The sequence below is a fragment of the Ixodes scapularis genome, unplaced genomic scaffold (genome assembly GCF_016920785.2).
Source record: "Ixodes scapularis isolate PalLabHiFi unplaced genomic scaffold, ASM1692078v2 PGA_scaffold13__105_contigs__length_92229423, whole genome shotgun sequence".
Classification (NCBI taxonomy): Eukaryota; Metazoa; Arthropoda; class Arachnida; order Ixodida; family Ixodidae; genus Ixodes; species Ixodes scapularis.
The window spans coordinates 66,671,739-66,684,509 of record NW_024609839.1 but is presented as its reverse complement, the minus strand read 5'-3'; the positions used below and the strand labels follow the sequence as shown (position 1 = coordinate 66,684,509).

General features: G+C 46.4%; 1 long non-coding RNA gene across 2 annotated transcripts; it reads left to right on the top strand.

Annotated features, from left to right (window-relative positions):
* Positions 1-3,032: 3,032 nt before the first annotated feature.
* Positions 3,033-12,403, top strand: LOC120838312. 2 transcript variants are annotated; one of them, XR_005798029.2, is made up of 2 exons: positions 3,033-3,193; positions 11,922-12,403. It is a non-coding gene; the product is annotated as an uncharacterized LOC120838312 (long non-coding RNA). The 2 variants fall into 2 exon arrangements; XR_006077668.1 differs by having other exon boundaries at positions 3,033-3,222.
* Positions 12,404-12,771: the final 368 nt, after the last annotated feature.

The following is a 12,771-nucleotide window of genomic DNA, read 5'->3' as shown; positions in this document are numbered from 1 at the left end:
ACCTGAGAACACGAACTCCAGCCGAACGCTGACGCCGCGTTCGTTTATGTCGGCCGAGCGCTGAGTCATTGTATTTGTTGTCTTCATCCGTGTAGTTCTAAAGTTAACCGCTCGGGGCGTCAAGGTATGTCCACCTTCCCAATAGCGGAGCCGCCCGGGCGTCTCCGATGGAGCAAACGCTAATTTGCGAGGCGTATCTTTTTGTCTTCCAAACGGATCGCCCTTCGCGCGATTGCACTTTGCTCCGCTCCGGTGGGAGGAAGTCGATCGTAGTCTCGTTCTAGAGCTTGCGCCAAGCCATGCCACGTCAGGGAAAAGTTGAGCTAGTTGGTGATACATATTTGGGCTAAGCCAGCTGATTGTACAAATATCAGCCATCGATATACGTATGAGAGGAGAAAATAATAATACGCATTCAACCGCCGGTTTCGCTCATTCGTACGATTGGTTTCTCTCGTTTGGATGGCTGGTTGGATGGCTGATATTTGTATGTTCAGCTGGTATTCGCCCAAACGAGCCACGTCATCACGCTGCCGGCCCTACCAAGGTGCAGAGAGCTGGGTCATGATCCGGCTGGCACGTAGCTCACACTGCAGTTTTGTGAACGGAGTGTAGTTTGGGGAAACAACCTTTTTATTTTTTTTTTATTCTACCAAATAAGCAGCTTAAATCTCAAAGTGACAGACTTTCGCATGAATGGATAGACGGTCGTTGTAACTTCCCAGTTGGATGCCAACAAGCGACACCTCACCGGCACCGAGCGGCACCTAACACGTTCATCGAGCAAACGCGGTAAAAATGCTGAGGCTCCAACGAAAGCGTTGTCCTCCAAATTCTGCGAGAAATGGATGTACGGGCTCCGTTCGCTACGTTACATCTCTCGGTGACGTTACATATTTTCGTGTTGTGGCATCTCTCCTCAGAATAACCGTCCAGGCAAAATACGAATTCTTAAGAAAGCTGAAAAAGTAGCTCCAGGAGGAACGTCGCTGTAATATCGCAATAATAATTTAAAAAAAAAAAAAAAAAAAAAAGCAGCTTGAGATACAGCAGAGATTCCTTGATGACGACGTTATCGACTCCGGCGGGTTATGTTTGAGGGGAAAGACACGTCCCACTGATGTCTCTTGTCTGGCATGCAGCTTTCTGCTCCTTTTCCCCCCTTATTGTTTCGGTATGAATGACTGTAGACAGCCTAATTTTGACATTGAGTAGGGCCGTGAAAAATTGAATTTTCCGAGTTCTGACATTAGCTATAGCGTATTCGGACGACAGGCAGCGAATCTATTATCTTGAAAAGTATGAATTAGATGATTTTTTTTTTTGTTTGCGTAATTATCAGTGTTGTACGGAACGGCGTTCCTAGAAACGTGTTCTTTTTTAAGGTGGAACGAAGAAACGCCGCCATTACAGTTTGCATCGGTGGAACTGGAACGGGAAGCCGTTATTCTTTTCCGGGAACGAAAAAAGGAACGGTGCTTTTATGGTTTTTTTTTCGTCCTGAGGGCTTATTTTTATTGTATTCTTAAGGGGGAAACTATAAAAAAAGTATAATACAATATCTTTACGAAGAGTAGGATCTCGTTAACTTTTTGTTGCTTATTTTAGGGTTTATTTTATGAGGTCCTCGCTCGGTAACTGTCGGGTGCAGGAGAGCTAGTGGATGCCAATTCTTCTTGCAGTGCCAAATACTGCGGTGCAAAAGAGTAAAACTTTTAGTCGAAGGAAAAGACACAGAAAAAGGGACGTCCCAAATTCAGCTACTTTCTTCGCTTACACGAATGCACGCAGAAATCTAAGGCCGACTACAGCCATCACTGAACTTTCACGAAGAGACCTACAGTTACAACAAAAGAACGGGTTACCAGACACCGAACGCACCCTTGTATCGCGAACATTGGTCACTTAAGAAGATACACATACATTAACCTTTATTCTCTCTTCTTTTCAAACTGAACGAATCCAACCTTCACGAAGAACGACAGGCAGTTCTTAAGACTGACCTTCCAAAAGTATATATCATCTTCTTCTTCACTTGCTCGACTTGCGGGCAGCAGCATCGAGAAGCAACTGTCGTTATTTTGGACAAGGGACTTTGTTAGATTGAAACCTGTGAGGTCGTTGTAAGAACGCTCGGGCAATGTGGGGTAACCGTTCATTTGGCTCTTCCGAATCGCTCATCACAAACATAAATAGGGTGAAAGGCTAAGATTTTTAAAGGTGGATATATCAACAAATGAAACCTTGCTTCCACTTGTTTTCTTCTCCTGGTGTCCCTCCACGACGGTATTCAAATTCGTACGTTGCCATTTGATAAGAAAAAAAAAAACACAATGTGTGATCAATATCAAATATGTTAACAAAATACAAATGTGACGTATATGTAGTGATACGTTCCTTTTTTTTAAATTTTAACAGGAACGAGTTCCTTTCTCACAGGAACGTGCAATGGGAACTTGTTCCAAAAATCAGAAGGAACGAGGAACGAGCTTTGGTTCCTCTTTTTCAGGAATGTGTACAACACGTGTAATTATATTGCTAGTTATAACATTTTATTCGTCCACTCACGGCGGTTGACAGTGTTATCCCGAAGAGACAATACTTTTATTACAAACTGCCTTTCTTTTTTTTTTTTTTTTCAAAAGAAGTTAATTACAGTTTTTGTTGTATCAAAGTTCGTACTCAACCCCTTTTGTGCCGACTGGCAGAGAACTCCCTGAATAGAGTTACCCTAAACGACTTAATTTTAGCGAGGTCGATAAATTTCGAAAAGTTTGCAAAGTACGTGTTCCGGGAACGTTTCGCGTGTTCGAAATCGCGCGATTGGAAATGGCACGATGTATGTATTCGGTACCATATGTGATGATGTGTTCGTGCCATCAATCTTTTCGCAAGAATGTTCGACTCGCGAAATTTTTCGAAAATTAGGTCCTTCGTAACTTAAGCAATTTACAGTATTCTTTTCCAGTTGACGACGATAGATAATGTATTGTGAAACTGGGGGAAATGTCTCGGAAGCAGGGTTCTGACAGTGTATAGTTCGCAACCATTTTATTTGTTTATTTTTCAGGATGCGAGCAAGGTGTGCAAGGAATACATTTCCCGCGATCCTGAGAACCTGAACTTCGGAGTGACTGCCTTGGTACTCGAGGACAACTAGGACACCCGTAGCCTGCTGCCTGCTGCTCTGCATGTGCGTGCTGCTGGTTTGAGTGTCTGATTGTAAGGGAAAACACGATGTCTCCATTCTGCTAACGCAAAAGTTTGCTTTAAAAAAAAAACCCAAAAAAACAGTATGGTCCGGGCAACGTGCGTATGAGGAAGTGATTCCTTCAGATCACTCGGTAGCATCATTTTCTGTATGCCTGTATTTCTGTATTTTCTGTATTTTCTGTATGCCAATCTCTACAGTGCATCGGCGATCTGTAGCCGTGGCATCCACGTAAACGTTGTCCATTTAAGTGAAACTGGGGATAATCCGTATAAGTGAACTTTAGAGTGAGCCGAATTTGAGTCGGGACCAGATTCTTTTGGACGCTCCGGAGCTCTGATTCTCCAGCTTCGCCTTAGCGGACATTCGGGTGCTCCGTAGAATCCGGTTGCATCACTGCACGAATATATGTCAGCTGCGGCACTGTTAACGCGACCGAGCCGTGCCCGCTTCTTTTTTTCCTCTCAGGAAATGCTCAGTTGGTGTAAGAACCGAATTGGTAAGTTTCGATGACCGCCAGTACACTTTCCAAGTAAAAAAAAAGTGCCGAAGTCGTTTTCGCGCTAGCAGTCACACGCGGCTGTACATTAGCACCATAGGAAAAGTCCGTGCGAAAAAAAAAAAAAAAAGAAACCGGCGAACACGAGCGCACACTTTACACCTTCGCCTACAGGGTGCGCTCGCGCTGGCACGCTCGGCCGCCCAGGAACCCGGAAACTATATCCGCGACGTGGGCCCAACCCATCGCAGTGTCCATTGTTGATCGGGGGGCAGCCCGTGGACATGCGCGGGGCCGTCACAAAGAAACTCGCGGAGCAGATATACCATGGTACTGCGGGGGAGGGTGCACCATCCATATTTCTCCTGCAACGCTACAGCGTCTGGGGGTCCCAACTCTTACTTTCAGTCATACTTCACTAAACGCTTCTTTTTGTGGTCTTGGAAGGGCAGCTAGGACTTCCATATTTTTTCGCCGAACCTGCCGCCTCGCTACAACCGTCTGGGGATCTCCCCAGCTCTTACTTTCGGTAGATTTGCTAAACGCAGTGTTTTTTTTATTATTATTTTAGATTACGGGAGGCCTGCTGCATGTTCGCCATCGGCAAGGCGGTCGGTCATCCCTGCCCGCTTTTCATCGGTCCGCCTCCTTTTGTGTGCGCGATGTTTGTGAGTCGGTGGGGACGCCATCTCCCGTTGACGAGTTGGATGCCGACGGCTGGCTGAAAGAGAAAACGCTTTTTCGTCATCTCGCGCGGCCATATTGCACGCTTGGACGCGAATCTGGGTCAAGCCAGCCGAGGGAGGAGGGGAGAGAGACACTGGACACCGCCTTGCATGTCTTCTTGTGCGCGATGTGTCTGCTCGCTGGTTGGTGGGGCACATCTGCTGTTCGGTGCTAGCCGCGGTCTTTAGCAGCGAGTCGGCCGAGAAGAACACCGGCTCGCCGATGTTTTTGCGCGAGCTGTGTGGGAGTGCCCCGCCGGGCGTCGCTTTTGGTCGGTTCGACCGGCCCGTTTTTTTTTGTTCGGTGTGCTCCGAACGGAGCACCACGTGGTTGTTTGGTGGCATCGGCCGGCTGTTTTGTTTCTTTTATTTCGTGCGGTTTTTTTCGGGTCGGACTCGTCGTGTTTGTCGGTTTGTGCTCCTCGGTGTTTGTCGTCGCTGGTTCGTCACCTGGTTTTGCCGCGGACTGGGGGAAAAGCACGCGGTGCGAGCGGTGCGAGCGTATATGGTATAGGGAACCTTGCCGGGCTTGCGGAATATGATCGATGGTTGGGTCGTTGGTTGTTGTGTCGCGATGTATTGCGTCGTTCTGGCGATGTAGTCTGGCTGTATCTGGTTTCATTCGCTTGTTCGGGTGTAGTCTTGGTTCTGTTCATTTTGGTTTGTCTTTTTATCCGTAGTGCCTCACTTTCTTCGGTAACTCCTTGTAAGCTGCGATAGTTGCAGCTCGTTCAAGAAACCGAAAGGCGTGCGCGTAATGATCTTCTTACATTTCTGTAAACTAAGCGTCCTTTTTTCTCCAGATTCTCCTTTTTTCATAAAAAGAACAAAAACAAAAAAACAGATGAAGTACAAAAGCTCGCATGGTTATAGCAGTGACCCGACAAACTTTGCCAAGCTGCTTACCTCGCTACATCCCGGTGCATTTTCCCCTAAGTCTGAGGAATTTGCGAAAACATATTAACAGAAGTTAATTTCGCTTTCTAAGTGCCGGAAAGTCGAATGCAGGTCTTGCTACCACTCTTATGCATGTTACTCGAAGAAAAAATTAATCGATTACAATTACTCTTGGTTCAAAAGTGTTCGATTAGATTACTTGAAAAGAAAAGTAATTGACTGTCACTTGAAAAGAGTAACCGTTACTGGAAAAGTAATGAAATGATTACAAAATTACTCCAAACAGTAATCGATTAGAAGTAATTTGATTACTTGTAGTAACTACCGTTCAGGTCTGCTCACTACTCCTGGATAATTATGGTAGTCAAGCGTGAATTTGTTTTGTTTTCTTCTCCGAGTGCTTTACGATTAGATTTAATATTTGTAGCGAACACTGGCAGTACTCGGAAATTCTGCAGTATTTTTGACTCTTTATAATCCGTTCGATGGGGCTCGTTAACATCGTTGAATGTGCTTCACACCGCGCACTAGTGCGCTGCGGAGAAGCGACATTTGCAGGGGGGACACTGCGATCCGCGCGTTATTCGCTTCACCGCAATGCAGCCGTGTGCGCGGGGGGAAAAACACTTCTGCGTTGAGTATTGTTCGCGCGCACGTATCGGGGATTAAAATTATGTAGATTAAATTTAGTGAGTGATGTTCTGACAATGCTGCCTTGCACCAGAAGTATGGATTTTTTTTTTTTCTCTTTCTCGCTTGACCGCGTAGATATTAGTCCTTGCTATTCATACCGCGTAGAATTAGTCCTTGTCATTCATAACCCTTTCAACTCGCTTTTTTTTCTTTCCCGAACAACAAATCTCAAAAAACAAATTTAAAAAAGAAGCAAAAAAAGAAAAAAAAAACGAGCAGCGTTATTTCTTTGAATTTGCAGCCAGAACAGGCATCCAGATGATATTGAGCCGCCGATGTTAATCATAGCCACGGGCTGGGGTTTGCGAATCACAGTGTACGCTGGTCTTCCACACATCGTGGAGGTTCGGCTATTCTCGCCATCGGTGGGATTCGGCACACGCCACTACCTGTATGCGTGTCGAGGCGTGATTCTTCACTATCCCGAATCGAATGCTCGCGCAGTGCTCGTGCCCGCTGTACAAGCCGCATTGAAATATCGTCACCGCAAGGTTCTCGAGGCTCGATGGCGCACCCCCGGTGATCGCATCGTTGTGACAACGCCCACAATGCGGTGGTCCCCACCGTCGTTCTTAGATCTATCAGTTTGGCAAGCTCCGCGCGAGAGCTGCGTTTGAAATCGGTTCTTCTCTGTTGCCCGCACGCGAGCAGGAAGACGGGTGGATAGCGCTCCTATAGCGCCACCGCCGTCGACGCCTCCATGGGCCACAGAGAAGGACCGTTTTCGAAGGACGCTCTTTTTGCGCCCGACGTTTACCATAAGAACCACGATAGGATCCTTTTCCATCGCTGGTAATGTGCGTTCAGCGTTCCACCGATTTCGCCGCTTCTGTCCATTGGGCGGGCTGATGGTGTGTAAGAGCGCCAATAAAAGGCGCCAGGCGTTCTAGGAAGCTTGTCAACTGAGTTTGATCTAGTAACGTTGGTACCCACCAGTTCGTCGTCAAATCTAGCAAAGGAGGGACCGAAAAAAAATAATAAAGACTGTCTTTATCCTTTAAATTACGCCGCGACGAAGACGCTTCTTGGTTAGTGACCTTTGCGTGCGAGTATCTTGGGGTCCCACCGGTGCCGGTAAGCTTGTGCGAAGTGGGAAGCATGCCTACCCAACATCGTTGAGCGGCCCTCTTTAGAACAGTGTTCGCTGTGGAATAAATGAGAACAAAGTGTGTGTGCTTGTGTTCCAAATATTCCTTTTACGGCTCTAAAATGACACGAATCAGTCATATCAGTGCGATAGATAAAGGGGGAAATCCGTTGCCTGCAGGAATCGCAAAGGACGCTGCACGTGTAAGGGATCGTCGTTCGGTGTAGTTTGTTCCAACTCCACCTTGCGCAGTATGCCCGGACTTTCCTGGAGCTTAGAGTAAAGCGATCGCTGCTCCATTTGCACCCAACTGCACCAAAGGTCTTACCCTGCTACATCCAGCCATATGTTTTGCCGAGCTGTGAGGAATTTGCGCCAGCACTCCGCCAAAACTTATTTTCACTCGGTGAAGACCGAAAAATATAATAAACCAGACCCCGCTACACGGCCGTGTCGTCCCAGTTTGCTCGTTCAAATTTCCAAAACTTTCGATTATCGTCTTATATAACATCATGTTGTATTTGATCTCTGTATCGAACGTCGACAAGTACTCGGAAGTTTTGCAATATTTGCCACGCTCGTTGTCTCTTCCGGCCGGGTACCGTGGATAGTCTAGCAGCGTTGAGCGCGCTTGTCACCGCGCGGTGATGTACTACTGTGAAGCAACAAACGCGTAGTAGGCGTCGCAAGTTTGCATATCTTCCTTTGCCGCAGCGCACCCGCGTGCTAAGGGGAAAACCCTCCTCCAGAGCTGGACGTTACACACGGTTTTTGAAGGAAGCTGCGGCGAGATAGAGCGCGGTATTTTGAGGATATTTATATTTTTGTTTTTCACATTCGAGATTCATCGAGGCTACATCAGTATTGCGAGAAAACATTCGTGAACCGCTCTACCTGTTTATTTTTATGTCAGCTACAGTTTAGTTGTTACCTGGTCAAAGGTTCGATCCCTTCGATGGCACAGTGAATAGATTAGAATAAAACTAAGTTAGCTGGGGTGGTAAATGAAAGCCTAGGAATAACCTAAACATCTGCAACGGGTTATTTTTTTTAATTATTTTTTTAGGGAAGCACGTTTATTGTTTATGTGCCGTTTTTCTGTTGTTTTTTTATTATTATTTTCATGAAGTTCTGTTATAAAATGTAATTGATGGTCGTAATCAAACGCGAAAAGCTTTGGTTTTTATCTAAATTAAGAACTCCAGCTTTATTACAACCTTCAGAACTCAAAAAATACGCCAATTTGGGTGCTCGACATTATTATATTCTAATATTATTTCACTCAAATATACTCTTTGGTTTACATTTTATTTTTTACCGCCTTTCATCAATCAGCATCGTTACTGTGCCTTGCGCTTCCACGCGCATTTAAACTGTTAGCTAGGGACTCGAACCTGCCGTGCTGGTGATGCGACCCAAATGTTGCACAGAAGCAGGAAATCACGGTAGACATAAACGCATAAATCTTAACATATGGTATTCGCTCTGGTGCCAAAGAAAATGAAACGTGCGCTTATCCTCCACTATGGACTTTTCGCTGCTTCAAAAGTTGCTTAAAAATAGCTCAGGACTAATAATAGCATCGCTGTGCTTAAAACACAATAACATGTTTCGCTCTCTATAGCATAAAGAAAACAAAATTTAAGAAACTGTATCACTCTTGAAACCAAAAAAGAGGCGCCGTTATTCCCCACTTGGCGTCGCGGTGTAAAGCGATCGGTGCGGATATAAACGTCACTTCCGGTATGCGGCGGCGCGTGGCTGCCACGCGCTCGCCGTCCCCTCCCTTTTCCGGGAGAGGCCGCCACTCCCGCCCGCATTCCTCCAACGTTGCCAGCCGAAACACACACTCCTCGATCCGCCCGCCGCCTAAGCCTAACCCACCCACCGACGCGATTCGATCGTTCCCTTCTTTCGGAGGGAATCGTGATCGCCCCCGGTGATTTTCGGCGATCTTCCTCCCCCTCGCCCCGTTTTCCCCCTTTTTATTTTGTTATTTTTGAAAATGCGTTGATGGCGATGGCGCTGTGCACGCCGAAGTGGAGCGGGGTCGTGACTCGGTGGCGGTACGTGGGCACGTGGCTCTTTGATTCTCCTTATAGGCGGCTGTATGGTGTTTTGGGTAGTGTGTGGAAGGGGGGGGGGGGGGGGGGGGGGGGGGGGAGGGGGTATGCGCGTGGGGCTGCAGGTGTTGCGTGATAATTGGGTGGTGGGAAAGGAGGATTGATGGGGATGAGGGGGGAGGGACTTGGAGGAGCGAGAGGCTCGAGGGCCATATTCCATTTCGTGAGCATCGAATCTCGTGGCCGCTGTTCTCAAAATAGAGCCTTTTTTAAGAAGTGCGCGCACCACCCGCTGGGAGTGGATCGAGGAAATGAAGCGCGGTTTTTATGGCCCCGTGAAAATGAACTACGCATCGCAAAACGCTGTAACTTTGTGAGACCGTGACGCCAGCAGTGGTTAAAAACAAAATGCGAACGTTTGAGAACGTGGCGATACCTGGATCAAGGGATACGAGAGATAAACAACATTTTTTTTATGAGCCGGAGTTTATCTAAGCCTACTATTCATCAAATCAAGAAATGGCGTTGTAAACTCCGGTATCATTTATGTGCGTATAAAAAAAAAAAAATCTTGTTAGAAAGTAGGCAATACCGTCTTTCTGGGTGACGAACCTTTCTTTTTTTCTTTTTTTGCTGCAAGTAATGCTACAGGCATTCATATATATATAAATATAAATATTATATATATATATATATATTTTTTTTTTTTTTTTGCTCCATGAGTATTAGGTTTAGGTGGACGTCGGCTCCTAAAGAAATCTTGTTTTTCTCTCTTATCTTTAGATCCAGGCAACTTCATGCGCTCAATCTCAAACCTTCGCGTTTTGTCACCGCCGCTAGCGTCCCGCGTTCTCGCGGAGTTCCAGCTTTCGGCTGTGCGTAGTTTGTTTTTGCGGGTGGAAAAACCGCGCTTCGTTTTCTCGGTCGGACCCTGTACTGTTACTGACCGGGTGAGCACGGCGGGGATGAGGCAACGAGCGTGTGCTGGAGGGACGAACAACGGAATGAGACGCGCCTTGCTGTTCTCATCCTGAAGTAACTGCTGTGCCAATTATCCGAGCCCTACATTGTTTTGGGCACGCGGTCTCAGGATGTATTGGACACGAGGCGCTGCGTAGGGCGTGTCTGGTGAGGATTCGGATCTAACCACACGGTTTGTGCCCAACAAATGCCGACCGCCCTGCCTTGCTTAAGGGGTTTTTGAAAAGGTTCTGTAATGAACGTATTTACCTTCTTTGTCTTTACGACTGTAAAACCTGTCTATACTTTTTTTTTTTTTTCGAAAACTTGAACTGCCAATGTAGTTTCTTGCCGCGGCGCGCGTAACGCGCCTGGGCCACGCCCTTCGTAAGAAGCAGTACGCTGAAAGTGCACTGATTTTTAATGCTTATCGAAGACATCATACCTAAAGTGTCTCTATATATATAGATTGTGAACGAAGAGGGGATGGAGTGACAATTTAATTTATTGCAATAATGTTAGTGGAAGGGAAAGGGAATGAGAGCTGGCGAAAAATCGAGCCAGAAGCGGGGATCTATCCCTCAACCTTCACCTATCCGGGGCGATGCCTTCACCGATTAGACGATCCGTGCCACTGGTTTCGACGGACTCAATTTTTGTCCAGCTCTCCGTTTACTGTTAGTTTCGAATTCGCTTAACTGGGTAGACGACTGCCGTCGCTGATTTAAGGACCATGCTAGTTCCGAGTTGCGGCAGTGACGTGGCATGTCTTTTTAGCTTGCAAATGTCGGAAACTACCCGTGTTCCAAGATATGTGGGGAGCCACTTTTCCCCCATGTGGACAGGCTGCACAATGGGAGCGAGGGAGGCTTGACAAGTGCAACTGTAGTAATGTTATGAACGAAGAGGGGAGAGAGTGATTATTAAATTTATTGCAATATTGCATTACTTAAAAAATCAGCAACGCCAGCTCTCTTCTCTTTTCCCTTCCCCTAACATTAATGGAATAAATTAAATCGCGTCGTGCTAGACGAGTTTTGACGGGGCCATCTTGACACGGACCCGGAGGAGTACCGGAGCCTGCGTCGCGTCAGCCGGACGAAGTGTCTGCATTTTTTTTCACGCCTGGAAGCACGAATCGCGCGACAAAATGAACCATGCGAAGTAACGTAGAGAGTTGAGCTAGCCGGTACTTAGAAGACATACCTAACCAGCGAACGTACAAAACACAGCGATGAGCCATTTTTGTTTTCATCGTCCAGAAAAAAAATAAAAGGACAACATTGTATTGTTGGCAGACTCAACGCTTTTCAAGTCAATCTCTCGCCAAAGCTCCGGGAGTGAAAAGGCGCTCGACTTCATCAGTCCGTGCGTCCGCGGACGAGGCGCGGATCGCAGGAATCGGTGACGTGCCGGTCACGTGGTACAGGGTCCGCGGACGGAAATCGCGAGTCGGTCCGTCGTGTGAATCGGCTACGTAGGACCAACTACTTGCGTTTTCGCGTCCGTGCTGCGATGCGGTGAATAACATCTCGGTGACGTCACCACCTTGATACCACAACATCACATGACACTGTGACGTCACGTCATGGTCTCACCTGACTTGCCAGAAACGCAGCGGCACAGCGAGACCGGCAACCCCATCTATCCATTTATAGGGTCTTTGGTGTTTCCCAAAGAAACAAGCAGCTTTTTTTTATGGTTTTATGTAGTTGCACAACACCTGTAATAAAACCCTACGTAATATTAAAAAATACTAATTGAATTCTTTTTTTTTTTTTCGCAGGTGCAAGCTACAGACATCTTCAACACGCTGGCTGTTAATCTGGATATACGCGTGTGTTTGTTTGTTTGCTTTTTGTGAGGAATTTAGGCATAGCCAGTAGCCAGCACCACTTTGGGCATTCTGTCCCAAGGATTGGGTTTCGCAAAACGGAAGATGAAACGTCTTCCACGAATAGTATGAGACAGTCGGCAGACATAGCGGCCTCACATCGAAAAATGTAGTCTTCGAAGTGCACAGAGGTCGTCTGTTTATGTTTTCTTTTTCACTTTTATACGCCTGCAAGCTTTGACGCTTACGTCAGTCACGGTGCCTCATTTCGGGATGTGTGTGTGTGCTCGGTATTGGGGGTCGTTTCTGCCACCGCTTGAACACACGGAGCGCGAAAAAATCGTCCTGCTTCTGTTCTGGACAACCAACGCGCAAACATATCTTGGTGGATGTGTTAGTAGTCTTCGAAAGTAAAACAATAGGACGATCATTTATTTTTGTTGTGTGTGTGTCATTTCTTTTATCTGTTATTTTCAGTTCACAAAAATAAGCGCAATAGACTGAATAAAAAAAAATCTAACAGGTGGACGTTTTATATATATATATAAGAAGTTGGCGAAACTTTTTTTTTTGTTCGATTTGCATCATGTACAAGGATTCAACAAACCCGCGAAGAAGAAAAAAAAAAAAAAAAAACGGGGGAGAAAAAGTGTAAGGTTTAGACTTCAGTGTGTGTATTGAGATAAGCCAAAAGTGGCGCCGCCCTACCCTTTTCTGCACCGATGCAGAAGGTGAAAGTTTGAAGTTTATTTGGTTTCTCACGGGCCAAACCCGTGAGAAACAAAGTTGTGCACTCGGTGGA